This window comes from Nannospalax galili, unplaced genomic scaffold (genome assembly GCF_000622305.1).
Source record: "Nannospalax galili isolate Female #2095 unplaced genomic scaffold, S.galili_v1.0 scaffold886, whole genome shotgun sequence".
Classification (NCBI taxonomy): domain Eukaryota; kingdom Metazoa; phylum Chordata; class Mammalia; order Rodentia; family Spalacidae; genus Nannospalax; species Nannospalax galili.
The window spans coordinates 3,069,405-3,082,202 of NW_008355971.1; the positions used below are offsets into that span (position 1 = coordinate 3,069,405).

General features: G+C 45.5%; 1 protein-coding gene across 1 annotated transcript in view; it reads left to right on the forward strand.

Annotated features, from left to right (window-relative positions):
• Sptbn4 (spectrin beta, non-erythrocytic 4) overlaps window positions 1-12,798 on the forward strand; it is a 106,101-nt gene that overhangs the window by 5,868 nt on the left and 87,435 nt on the right.

Here is a 12,798-nt window from a genome sequence, read left to right on the forward strand (position 1 = left end):
CTGCCTAGAATCCCCCAGTGAGGGGCTGGGGTGTGGCTCAGTGGTAGAGCACCTGCCTAGAATCCCCCAGTGAGGGGCTGGGGTGTGGCTCATTTTGGAGCACTTGCCTAGCATGAGCCAGGCTTTGGGTTCTAAACCCAGTTGTACCTCAAAGAGAAAAATCAGCAAAACCAGAGAGTTTTATAGTTAGACATCAGGTTTGATCTTCCGATGAACAGACCATTGAACCTTAGGACTTTATATTCACAGGGCTTGGAACAGGGGCTGGGGATGAAGTTCAGTTGGTAGTGTGTTTGTCTAGTATGGACAACGCCCTGGTTTTGATCCCCTGTACCTCATAAGCCAGTACATAGTATTATATGCCTGTAATTTCAGCACTTGGGAGGTGGAGGTAGAAAGATCGGAAATTCAAAATCAGCACTGGAGAGTTGGCTCAGCAGTTAAGAGTACTGGGAGGGTTCAGTTCCCACCACCCACATGGCAGCTAACAACTGTCATTGTCTCTAGTTCCAGGGGACTGATAATGCCCTCTTCTGGCCCCCATGGGTATTGCATGCATATAGTACACTTAACATGCACATAAAAATAAATAAATAATATATATATATTATTTTTGAGACAGGGACTCCCTGTAGCCCTAGCTGTCCTGGAACTCACTATGTAGACCAGGCTGGCCTTGAACCCAGAGATCCGTCTGCCTCTGCCTCCCGAGTGCTGGGATTAAAGGCATGAGCCACCACAGCCAGCATAAATAATTTTTAAAAAGAAGTTCAAAGTCATTCTCAGCTACATAGCAAGTTTGAGGTCAACCCAGGCTACATGACATTATCTCAGAAAGAAAAGAAAACTCAGCCAGGCATGGTGGTGCATGCCTTTAATCTCAGCACTCAGGAGGCACAGAGGCAGGTGGATCTCTGTGAGTTCAAGGCCAGCCTGGTCTACATAGTGAGTTCCAGGACAGCTGGGGCTACAGGGAGACCCTGTCTTAAAAAAAAAAAGAAAGAAAGAAAGAAAGAAAGAAAGAGAGAAAGAAAGAAAACTCAGAGCTAGTTAATCATTGCTTTTAAAACCTCAGAGCTGAGTGCCTTTGTAATCACAAGCTTTTAGAACATTAAACCTTTTGATTCTTGGGACCTTAACACCGTAGAAGCATAATGTACTGTAGTCATGAAATATTGACTGATACTAATGACTTCTCACTACCCTAAAGTCCAAATCAGTTCCCTCAGAATCTCTGAACTTTGGTAACTGAGCTTCTTAGAGCCATGAGATCTCCCATCCAATCCTCCCCAGCCTTCCCTCAGTGGCTCAGAGCTTTGGGTCCAGGACGCCCAAGCATAACAAGGTCTGAGGATGCTCATGTGCCTTGTGTAAGTGGTGTGATATGGAGGCAGCGGTGCATGAATGTCATCACTCCAGAGGCTGAGGCAGGAAGATCCTGAGTTTGAGACAAACCTGGGCTACATAGGGAGCCATAAACAATCAAATGAATGGCATAATATTTACAGATAATCTGCAACATCCTCTTGCATATTTTTTTATTTTGTTTTATTTTAGTCTTTTTGAGACAGGGTCTTCCTGCAGCTCCAGCTGGCCTGGAACTCACTATGTAGACCAGGCTGGCCTTGAACTCACAGAGATCTACCTGCCTCTGCCTCCTGAGTGCTCTTGCCTATTTTTATGTTTTAAATTATGTGTATGTATGTGTGTGTCTGTGTGTGGGTTATGTACACGTGACTGCAGTGTCTAAGGGGGCCAGAAGAGGGCATCAAGGCCACTTGATGTGGGTGCTGAGAACCAGACTTGGATCCCCTGCAAAAGCAGTACCTGCTTGACCACTGAGCCTTCTCTTCAGTCCCATTTGCATATATATATATATATATATATATATATATATATATATGTCTTTTTGAGACAGGGTCTCCTTCTTTTTGAGACAGGGTCTCCTTGTAGCCCCAGCTGGCCTGGAACTCACTATGTAGACCAGGCTGGCTTCGAACTCACAAAGATCCACCTGCCTCTGCCTCCCAAATGCTGGGATTAAAGGCGTGTGCCCCAATGCCCGGTGACTCATTTGCATATTTTAAAAGAAAACTTTTATTCCATTTTATTTATTTGTGTATGTGTGCGGGAGAATGGACATTGCACATGTGGAGGTCAGGAGACAACTTTGTAGAGCTGGTTCTTTCCTTCTACCCTTACATGGGTTCCAGGGATTGAACTCAGGTTGTCAGGCTTTCGCTACAAGTGTCTTTACCCGCTGAGCCATTTCACTGGCCCAGTACTATATTCTTAACCAGCATTCTTATCAAGAAACCACATATGACAGCCCTAGAGAAGCCCCCATGGACCTCCTTTCAGGTCAACATTCTTGAAAGTTCTAGTGGCACTGAAAGGTTTACTAGTTAAGGATTTTATGGAAGTGGATGGAATCATACTTGTGTTTGTCCTCACCTCCTGCCTCCTTTGTTTTTGAGCCCGGGACATACTATGTACCCAGACTGGCCTTGAACTCGAGGCAATCTTCCTGCCTGAACATCAGAAGTGTTGGGATTACAGACATGAGCCACCACATCCAGCTTCTTTCTTTCAACAGTACATTCCTTTATAGTCTAGGCTAGCCTTGAACTGTCAGTGTTTGCTCCCTGACTACTGTGATGACAGGCATTTATCACCACAACTGGCACACTGCACTGCTATATGTCTAAGCTCACTCACTCAACATTATGCTTGTGAGAGTCATCCATGACTTCCTATACTTGCAAGTAATTCCTTCTCCTCGCTGTGTAGTATTCCACAGTGTGGATATATTACCATCTATCTATTCACCTGTTGATGTGCGTTAGAGTTGCTGCTATAAGTGACTGTATCTGAATAGACAGCAGGCTATGGGTTGAATCCTCAGAATTAGAGAGCAAGAGGGAGAATAGATTAAATTCAACAAGAAAGAAAGAACAAGCCAGGCATGGTGGCGCACGCCTTTAGTCCCAGAACTGGGGAGGCAGAGGCAGGTGGATCTCTGTGAGTTCAAGGCCAGCCTGGTCTACATAGAGAGTTCCCGGCCAGCTGGAGCTATAGGGAGACCCTGTCTCAAAAATACCAAACAAACAAACAAAAAAAAAAAGAATGAGAGAAAGAGAGAGAGAAGGGAGAGGGAACAAAGGAAGAAAGATGAATAGATGGTTCTTTAAGTTCAAGAGCATACCCTCCCCCCACAAACCCATGGAACTGGAGAGATTACTCAGTGGTTAAAGACCAATGGTTGCTCTTGCAGAGGACTCGGGTTCAGTTCTCAACATATACATGGCAGCTAACAATTGTCCAGTTCCAGGGCATCTGATAGTGTCTTCTGGCCTCCGCAGGCACTGCATGACATGGGTACACTTACTTACATGCAAGCATAACACTCATACACATAAAAATAAAATTTTTTAAAAAAGAGTGGGGTTGGAGAGATGGCCCAGTGGTTAAGAACACTGGCTGCTTTTGCAGAGGGTCTGGGTTCCATTCCCATCACCCACGAGGTAGCTAACAACCCTCTGTAACTCCAGTTCCAAGGGATCCGACATCCTCTTCTGACCTCCATGGGCAGTGTACTACATGGGTGCACTTATACCCATGCAGGTAATACACTCATACACATAAAATAAGAAAATATAAGCTGGACGTGGTGGCACACGCCTTTAATCCCAGCACTTGGGGGGCAGAGGCAGGCAGATCACTGTGAGTTCAAGGCCAGCCTGGTCTACATAGCAAGTTCCAGGCCAGCTGAGGCTACAGGGAGACCCTGTCTCAAAAACACCGAAAAAAAGACAAAAAGAAAAAAATATTTTAAAAGAGCATAGCTTCAGCATGGGGAGAGCCTCTTGCTTCATCAAAACATAGTGTGAGAGAGGCCAACGAGATGGCTCAGCAGGTAAAGGCACCTGACAACACAAGTTCCTTTTCCTAAACTTATGTAAAGGTGGAAGGAGAGAACTGACTGTCCTAGTTTGTTCTTCATTGCTGTGACAAAACACTCTGACCACTACCAACTTGGAGAGGAAAGGGTTTATTTGTCTTACATCTCCCAGGTCACAGTTCATCAGGGAGCCCAAGGTAGGAACTCAGGGCAGGAACCTGGAGGCAGGAGCTGGAGCACAGGCCATGGAGGAATGCTGCTTACTGGCTTGCTCCCCTGGCCCCTGCTCAGCCTGCTTTCTTATGCAACACAGGCCCACCTGCCCAGGGGTGGCACTACCTACAGTGGGATGGGCCCTCCCACATCACTCATCAAGAAGATGCCCCTCAGACATGGCCACAGGCCAGTCCAATGGAGGCAATTCCCTGATTGAGGCTCCCTCAACCCAGGTGTGTCAAGTTGATACTAAAGCTATCCAGCACACTGACTCTACAGAATTGTCCTCTGACTTCCACATGTGCGTCATGGTATGTGTGCTCCTCCGCCCCACATCATGCACACACATAATAACAATAGTAAATAAAATTAGAAAATAAGTAAATAAATAATCTGAGCTCTGGGATTGAGTTCTGGTTTACCTAGTCTAAACAAACAAGCAAGCAAGCAAACAGTAAAAGAGCAACCGGGAAGGAAGGTGAGTATGAAAGAGATGACATAGCACAGCCTTGCTTTGTAACAGTCTGTGTACCAGGCATGATGGCTCACGCCTGTGCAAAAGGACCAAAAAAAAGTTTTTATTCCATCTATTTATTTTTGTGTATATGCACATGCATTTCATGCACATGTATGGGGCCTGGGGATTGAACTTGGGTCATCAAGCTTGGCAGCAAGACTTTTTACCTGCTGAGCCATCCCCTGGCCCTCTTTTTCTCTTTCTTTTGTTCTTTCTTTTTTTCTTTCCTTTTTTCTTTCTTTCTTTCCTTCTTTCTTCTCTCTTTCTCTTTTTTCTTTCTTTCTTTCCCTCCCTCCCTCTCTGTTTCTTTTACCCTCCCTTCCTTCCTTTCTTGATTCAGGATCTGATGTAGCCCAGGCTAGCCTCAAATAGCTGAGAATGACCTTGAAGTCCTGATCCTCTTGCCTCCACCTCCCCAATGCTGGGACTACAGGAGTTCAATACCTGACTTTGCCCTGACTCTTGTATTATGTCTATGAATAAATTAAAGTCATTTTCTAAGGAAATTTATCTCCTTTGTGATTGGTGATCAGCACAGTGGGGAAGAATACGTAAATGCACTGGGCATGGTGGTACAGACTCATAACCCCAACGCTCCAGAGGCTGAAAGGGGAAGACAGCAAATTTAAGGCCAGCCTGGGCAACATAGTGAGATCCTGTCTCAAAACTCAAATAAGAAAGAACTTAATTTGTGCCTGGAGAGATGGCTCAGTGGTTAAGAGCACTGGTTGCTCTTGCAGAGGACCTGGGTTCAATTCCCAGCACCCATACAGCGGCTAACAACCATCCATAACTCCAGTTCCAGGGGGAACACCCTCTTCTGGCCTCCTCAGGCATTGCATGACATGGGTGCACTTACATACATGGAGACAAAACACTCATATACATAAAATTAATAAATAAAAATTTTTTAATGAAAAAGAACTTAATTTGAGCATAATGTGGAACATAGTACAGAATTTGTTCTATGGTCTGAGGTCTTTTTTGTTCTGAGGTCTTTATTTTTTGGATGTGTATGTATGTGTAGGGTGTAGACAATTCACATGTGTGGGAACACATGTACAGTGCATGTACATGAGTGTGCTCGTGTGTGTGGAGAGCAGAGATTGGTTGATTTCGTGCCTTCCTCGGTCACTCTGTTTCCTGGGGTAAGATGTCTTGCTGAATCCAGATTTCTCCAGTTGGACTAGTATAGCTAGCCAGCCCTCCCCCACATCCTGTCTCTGCTTCCAGAGTTTGGGATTACAGGTGGGCTGCCACACCCACTGGGCATTTATGTAGCTGCTGGGGTCTGAATTCCGGTCCTCAGGCGTCCATGACCAACTTTAATCCTCTGAGCTGTCTCCCCAGTCCCTGTTTTGGAGTCTTGACAACTCAAAGATAGCTGTGTCAGGTAGGTAGGTGACCTCCTTGGAAGGGGCAGAGTTGAGAAGAGGTGTGTGTGTGTGTGTGTGTGTGTGTGTGTGTTATAGGGGACTGAACATGCTAGGCAGGTGTGCTCCCACTTACCTATGTCCTAAGCCCTTGAGGAGTTTAATGAAGGGACTACTTACTTAGAGAGGGATGGTATACTAGCCAATTTTACCAACGCTGTGACCAAATACCTGAATGAAACAAATTAAGGGAAGAATGTTTATTTTCCCTCATGGTTTCAGGGATTTCAGTCCCTGGTCCTTGGCACTATTGATCAGGGCCTTTGGGGGAGGAGAGCGCCAGGTGGCAGAAGTCTGTGTTACTGGCTCCTCGCATCATGGTGAACACAAAGCAGAGAGCAGAAGACAGGAAAGGTTGGGAAAGATACAACCTCCAAGAACAAACCCCTCCCATGACCTACCTCCTCCACCTAGGTCCCACCTCCTACTTTTTCTACTATTTAATCTTTGTGTGTGTGAGTGTAGGCACACACATGCCACTGCATGTTTGTGAGGGTCAGTCCTGACTTTCCACCTCGAGACAGAGTGTCTGTTAGTTGCTGCTGTGGACGCCAGGCTAGCTGGTCCGCGAGGTTTGGGGTATTTTCCCATCGCTACCTCTCATCTCAGTGGACGAGTGCTGGGATAACAGATGTGCACCTGGCTTTAAGTGGGCTCTGAGATTTGAATTCAGTTCACTCTCCCTTATGTTACAAGTGCTTTACCACTGAGCCATTTCCCAGGCTCAACCTCCATCTTTCATACACAACCCCAATAACGCCTTCATATTATGAATCCATGGAGGGGCTAATCCATTGATGAGATCAGGGCCCTCAACATCCAGTTGTCTCTGGAAACACCCTCAGCACCCCCAGATTGTGTGCTTTAGTGATCTCCTAGGCAATTCTCAATCCAATCATGTTAGCAATTAAGATTAGTGATTGGGGTTGAAGAGATGGCTCAGTGGTTAAGACCATTTTACTGCTCTTGCAGAAAACTTGGGGTTCATTCCCCAGAACCCACATTGAGCTGCTCACGATCACCTGTAACTCCAGTTCCAGGGATCTGACATCCCCTTCTGGCCTCTGCAGACAGTGCATCTGGTGTTTATACATATAAACACACACACACATACACACACAGTAAAATAAATAAATCTTTAAAGAAGAGAAAATAATAAGATTAACCATCACCACTGGGTAGGGCTGAGGGAACATTTAAGGGTCAGGGGAACCCCAGGTGCTGCGACACAGTGGAGAAATGGAAAGAGGTCTGTGCAGCAGGGGCCGGGGACGTAGGAGGAAAATGTAGACACTCCCTGAAGCTGTCCAGGCTGCAGGAGGGGGCGGGTAGGGAGGACTCATTTACTTGAGCCCTTCTTTCTGCTTTAATACCATACTGGCCAAAGCTAACCAGACGTTTAACGGCTTCAAGACTGGGGAGCCGATTCACAGCAGCCATGGAAACCAGTCTCCTGGACCCAGAGCAGGCACAGAAGAGTGGAGGGTGATACCTGGAGCAAACTGAAGACCCCGGCCTGGTGACTGCACATACTTTGTAGCATGGGAAACTTTCAGTATGACAGGTCATACCACTCAGGTCAGAGTGTCACTCTGAGAAGTCTTGGTGTCCCCTCCAGTGTGTTTTGTAAAAATGTACATCAGCTGCCAATATTTAAAAGCAGCAGATTTTTGCCTGGTATGGTGGTGCACGCCTTTAATCCCAGCACACAGGAGGCAGAGGCAGGCGGATCTCTGTGAGTTTGAGGCCAGCCTGGTCTACATAGAGAATTCCAGGCCAGTTGGGGGCTACAGGAAGACCCTGTCCCAAAAAAGACCAAAAATAAATAAATAAAACAAAAATTTAAAAAACAAATAAAAATAAAAAAACAGAAAATAAAGTAAAAGTAGCAGATTTTTAATCTTAAAATTTTGGGGGACCTGAATTTTTGGATCGTCATGAACTAGCGCGGGATTTGGCCACCAGCCTTTTGAGCTACAGAATTCAGGTTGATTGGCTGCTGCCTCCTTCAGGAGATGCTGAATAAACGTGACTTGTCTGGCCTCTGTGGGCATTTCCACCTATTTGTTTATTTAAAAACCGGGTCTCATGTAGCCCAGGCTGACTTCACACTTTTAAGGATGATGTTGAACTCCTGTTTACCATGCTCCCCCCTCCTGAGTACTGGGATTATAGGTGTGGGCCTACAGGGCTCAGGTCCTTTTTATTTTTATTTTTTCTCCACTTCTACATATTTATTTATTGTTTTTGAGACAGGATCTCCATTTAGCCCCAACTGGCCTAGAATTTGCTATGTAGACCAGGCTAGCCTTGAACTCACAGAGACTTGCCTGGGGTGTGCCACCATGCCTGGCTTTTTTTTTTTTTCCGAGCTGGGGAACTTTGGCTTACATGTAATTAGCTAGTGTTATACCTCAGTCCAACACTCCCTGGTCCCTCACTGGCGGTTTCTAGATGTGCTCTGTTGCTGAGCTACACCTCCAGTACCTTGCTGGGAGAGTCTAGGCAAGTGCTCTACCACTAAGCTATATCTCCAGGCTGGGCATCCCCAGTTTTGATCCTTGATTCATGTTGACAAGATTGTGTTCAGAAATTCCCAAATCTCACAAGAGTGACCCTTATGAAGTCATCAGCCAGGTGGTTTGGGGTAGGTTGTGAAGAATGTTCTTTAGGTATCATCAAAACAGAATTACAATCCACAAAATATTGTTATGGATCTAGTACCTTCAACCACGAATTTCTGTGAACTCAGGATCTATGGGAAAAAAACAAAACAAAACCCAGATCTAGTTCAAATTCTTTTCTTTACAAATGGGAGGCTTCTGGGCTTGGAGAGGCTGCTCAGTGGTTAAGAGTCCTGACTGCTCTTGCAGAGGATCCAGGTTTGATTCCCTGTACCCATATGGCAGCTAACTGTCCATAACTCCAGTTCCAGGGGATCCAATGCCCTCTTCTGACCTCTTCGGGCACTGCAGGACATGGGTACACTTAAATGTACCCAGGTAATACACTCATAAACATAAAATAAAAAATAAAATATTAAAAAAAACAAAAATAAATGGGATGGTGGGAGTAGTGCCTTATACCTTTAGTCCCAGCACTCAGGAGGCAGAGGCAGGTGGATCTCTGAGTTGAAGGTCAGCCTGGTCTAGAGAGTTCCAGGTCAGCTAGAGCTACAGGGAGATCCTGTCTCAGAAAGACCCCCCCCAAAAGCCAAATAAAGCCAGATATAGTGGCATACACCTTTAATCCAGCATTTGAGAAGCAGAGGCAGGTGGATCTCTGTGAGATTGGCACCAGCCTAGTCTACATAGTGAGTTCCAGGCGAGCTGGGGCTATAAGGGAGACCCTGTCTCAAAAAATTTTTTTTATGTATTTATTTTATGTGTATGAGTGCATTGCCTGGATGTCTGTAATTGCACCTGTGTCCTGCAATGCCCTTGGAGTCAGAAGAGGGCGTTGGAGACAGTTGTTAGCTGCCATGTGGGTGCTAGGAAACAAACCCGGGTCCTCTGCAAAAGTAGCCAGTGCTCTTAACTGCTGAGCCATCTCTCTAACCCCCGAAAAGTGCAATGTTTAATATGGGACAAAAGATGAATTTTTTATTTTTAAAATATTTTTATTTATTATTTTTATTTTATGTGTATGAGTGTATTACCTACACGTATGTAAGTGCACCCGCATCATGCAATGCCGCGGATTTCAGAAGAGGGCTTCGGATTTCCCTGGAACTGGAGTTAAGGATGGTTTGTAGCCGCCATGTCGGTGCTGGGAATCGAACCCGGGTCCTCTGTAAGAGCAGTCAGTGTTCTTAACTGTTGAGCCATCTCTCCAGCCCCAAAAGATGAATTTTTAAAAATTTTTATTTATTATTATTTTTATTTTATGAGTATGCATGTATTGCCTGAATGTAGGTAAGTACACCTGTGTTGTGCAATGCCCGCAGAGGTCAGAAGAGGCTGTCAGATCCCCTGGGACTGGAGTTATGGACAGTTGTTAGTTGCCATGTGGGTGCTGGGATTTGAACCCAGGTCTTCTGCAAGAACAACCAGTGTTCTTAACCGCTGAGCCATCTCTCCAGCCCCAAAAGATGAATTTTTTTTTTTGTCTGGGAATATAGCTCAGTGCAGAGTATATGTGCCTAAAATCTACCAGTGAGGAGGTGGGGGTGTGGCTTAGTGGTAGAACTCTTGCCTAGAATCCCCCAGTGAGGCGCTGGGGTGTGGCTCACTGCCTAGCATGTGGGAAGCCTTAACTTCAATCTCCAGTACCACAAAAAGAAAAGTGTTTGGGATAAAAGGTTATTGACAGATATCAAATGATGGAAAAGGGAACTGAATCGGGAATACGTATCACTGTTCCTGGACTAGCAGGAACCTAAAATACGACTAATATTCGGGAATGAAATCCCAATGTTAACTGTGCTAAACTGCTGTAACAAATAGACCCAACAGCACAGGGTGAAAGGATTATGGAGCTTATTCTTCCCTCCTGGATTGTCCTGAGATGGGCAGCTCAGGTCAGGGAGACTCTGCCTCTCAGGGTGGATTCCAGGTCTTTCTGTTCTATACTCTCTCACCTTGGTATTCTAGCTTGTAGGAGTCATGGAAGGAATAGGAAAGTCAAGCTGCAATTTTTTTCCTTTAAATGTTATGTTTTACATTTTTTATTTGTGTGTGTGTGTGTGTGTGTGTTCTGGCCTCCATGGACATTGTACACATGTGATGCACTTACATATATGTGGGCAAAGCACAAAAATACGCAAAATAAAAATAAAATACTTCTAAAAAATGGTTCAAAGCTGGGTGTGGTGGCACACGCCTTTAATCTCAGCACTTGGGAGGCAGAGGCAGGTGGATCTCTGTGAGTTCGAGGCCAGCCTGGTCTGCATAGTGAGTTCCAGGCCAACTGGGGCTACAGGGAAACCCTGTCTCAAAAAGACCAAAAAAAAAAAAATTGGTTCAAGGCCAGCTTCAAAGCCAGTTCAAAGCCAGCCAGGGCTGCATCAGAAAGAAAAGAGGGCCAGAGAGATGATGGCTCAGTGGGTAAGGGTGCCTGCTGCTGAGCATGAAGACCTGAGTTGATCCTTGGCATCCATGTGGTGGAGGGAAAGAACCAGCTACCACAAGTTCTCATTTGGCCTCTATATTGAGTACTGTGGTGTGCATGTCTCCCCCCTAAAATAAATAATGTAAAAGAAGAAAGGAGGGAAGGAAGAGAGAGGGAAAGAAGGAGAGAGAAAGAGAGAAAGAGAGAAAGAAAGAAAAGAAAAGAAAGAAAGAAAGAAAGAAAGAAAGAAAGAGAAAGAAAGAAAAAAATAAGGATGGGCTGGAGCTGGACTTCAGTGGTTCAGTGCTGGTCTAGAATGCAGGAGGCTGGAGCTTAATACTCATGAAACAAAGAGGCAGGGAGGGGTTGGCTCAGTGGGAAGACTTGAATTTGATCCCCAGAACTCACATGATGGAAGGAGAGAAATGACTCATGCAAGGTGACCTCTGACCTCCATACTTCTGCCATGGCTCTGCCCTCTCCCAATTAACAAATGTTTAAAAACTTTAAGGGCTGGAGAGACAGCTTAGTGGTTAAGAGAGATTGCTGCTCTTCCAGAGGACAATTCAGTTCCTAGCACCTCTCAACCAGCTCCAGATCTGGTGTAACTCCAGCTCCAGATCTGATGCCCTCTTCTGGCCTCCCTGGGAAACCTGCACATACATGTGCAAACACATGCATCGTATAACTAAAAAAAATTTTAATTTTTTAAAAGAAGGAAGGAGATAAAGATAATGACAGAGCAACAGAGACACACAGAGAGGCAGAGGAAGATCCTGAAGGATTTCCCTATGGGCAAGGGAAGAGGAAAGTGGGCTTTTCTGGCTGCCTTCCCAGGGAGGCAGGAGACATGGTGTGTGTTCATGCAGTTGCTCTAATGAAGAGGTGTCTGAAATGTTCCTGTCTTCAGGGAGTGCAGTCTCTCCCGTGTTCCTTTTCACCTCCCCAACCTGTCAGCCGCCATTATTATTGTTTTTGTCGGTGCTGTGGTCTGAACCCAGGTCTTTGCACTGCCTAGGCAAGTGCTCTACCACTAACCTACATATTTTTTTTAAAAAATGTTTTATTTATTATTTTTATTTTATGTGTGTGTATTGCCTGCATGTGGGTAAGTGCACCCGTGTTGTGCAATGCCCGAGGAGGACAGAAGAGACTGTTGGATCCCTTGGAACTGGAGTTACGGACAGTTGTTAGCTGCCATGTGGGTGCTGGGATTCGAACCCGGGTCTATCTGCAAGAACAGTGTTCTTAACCGCTGAGCCATCTCTCCAGCCCCTGACCTACATATTTTTAATCTCAGTTAACTCTCCAGTAGTTTCCTCCTCCCACCCCCACATTTCTTCCTTGGTCCAGCCTCATCCTCTCTCTCCTGTCTCCCTGAACTTTTGGCTTCTGGTCTTCTCTGATGTATTCACATAGCAGCCTGTGAAATTTCTGGATACAGCTTCCATCCTGACCCTCATCCTTAAACCTTCCCTATCTCCCCAGTGCCTGCTCCTACTAACCTGAGGTCCATGCTCCTACTAACCTGAGTTCTGTGCCACTAAAGTGTCAGGAGTAGAGTGGTCACTCAAGTGTTGAATGAATGAGTGAATGAATGAATGAATGAATGAAGTTAACTAGGGCAGTAAGCCAGGAAGGCTTCCTGTGGAGATGACATCTCAGGAAAGCTCTAAAGGATA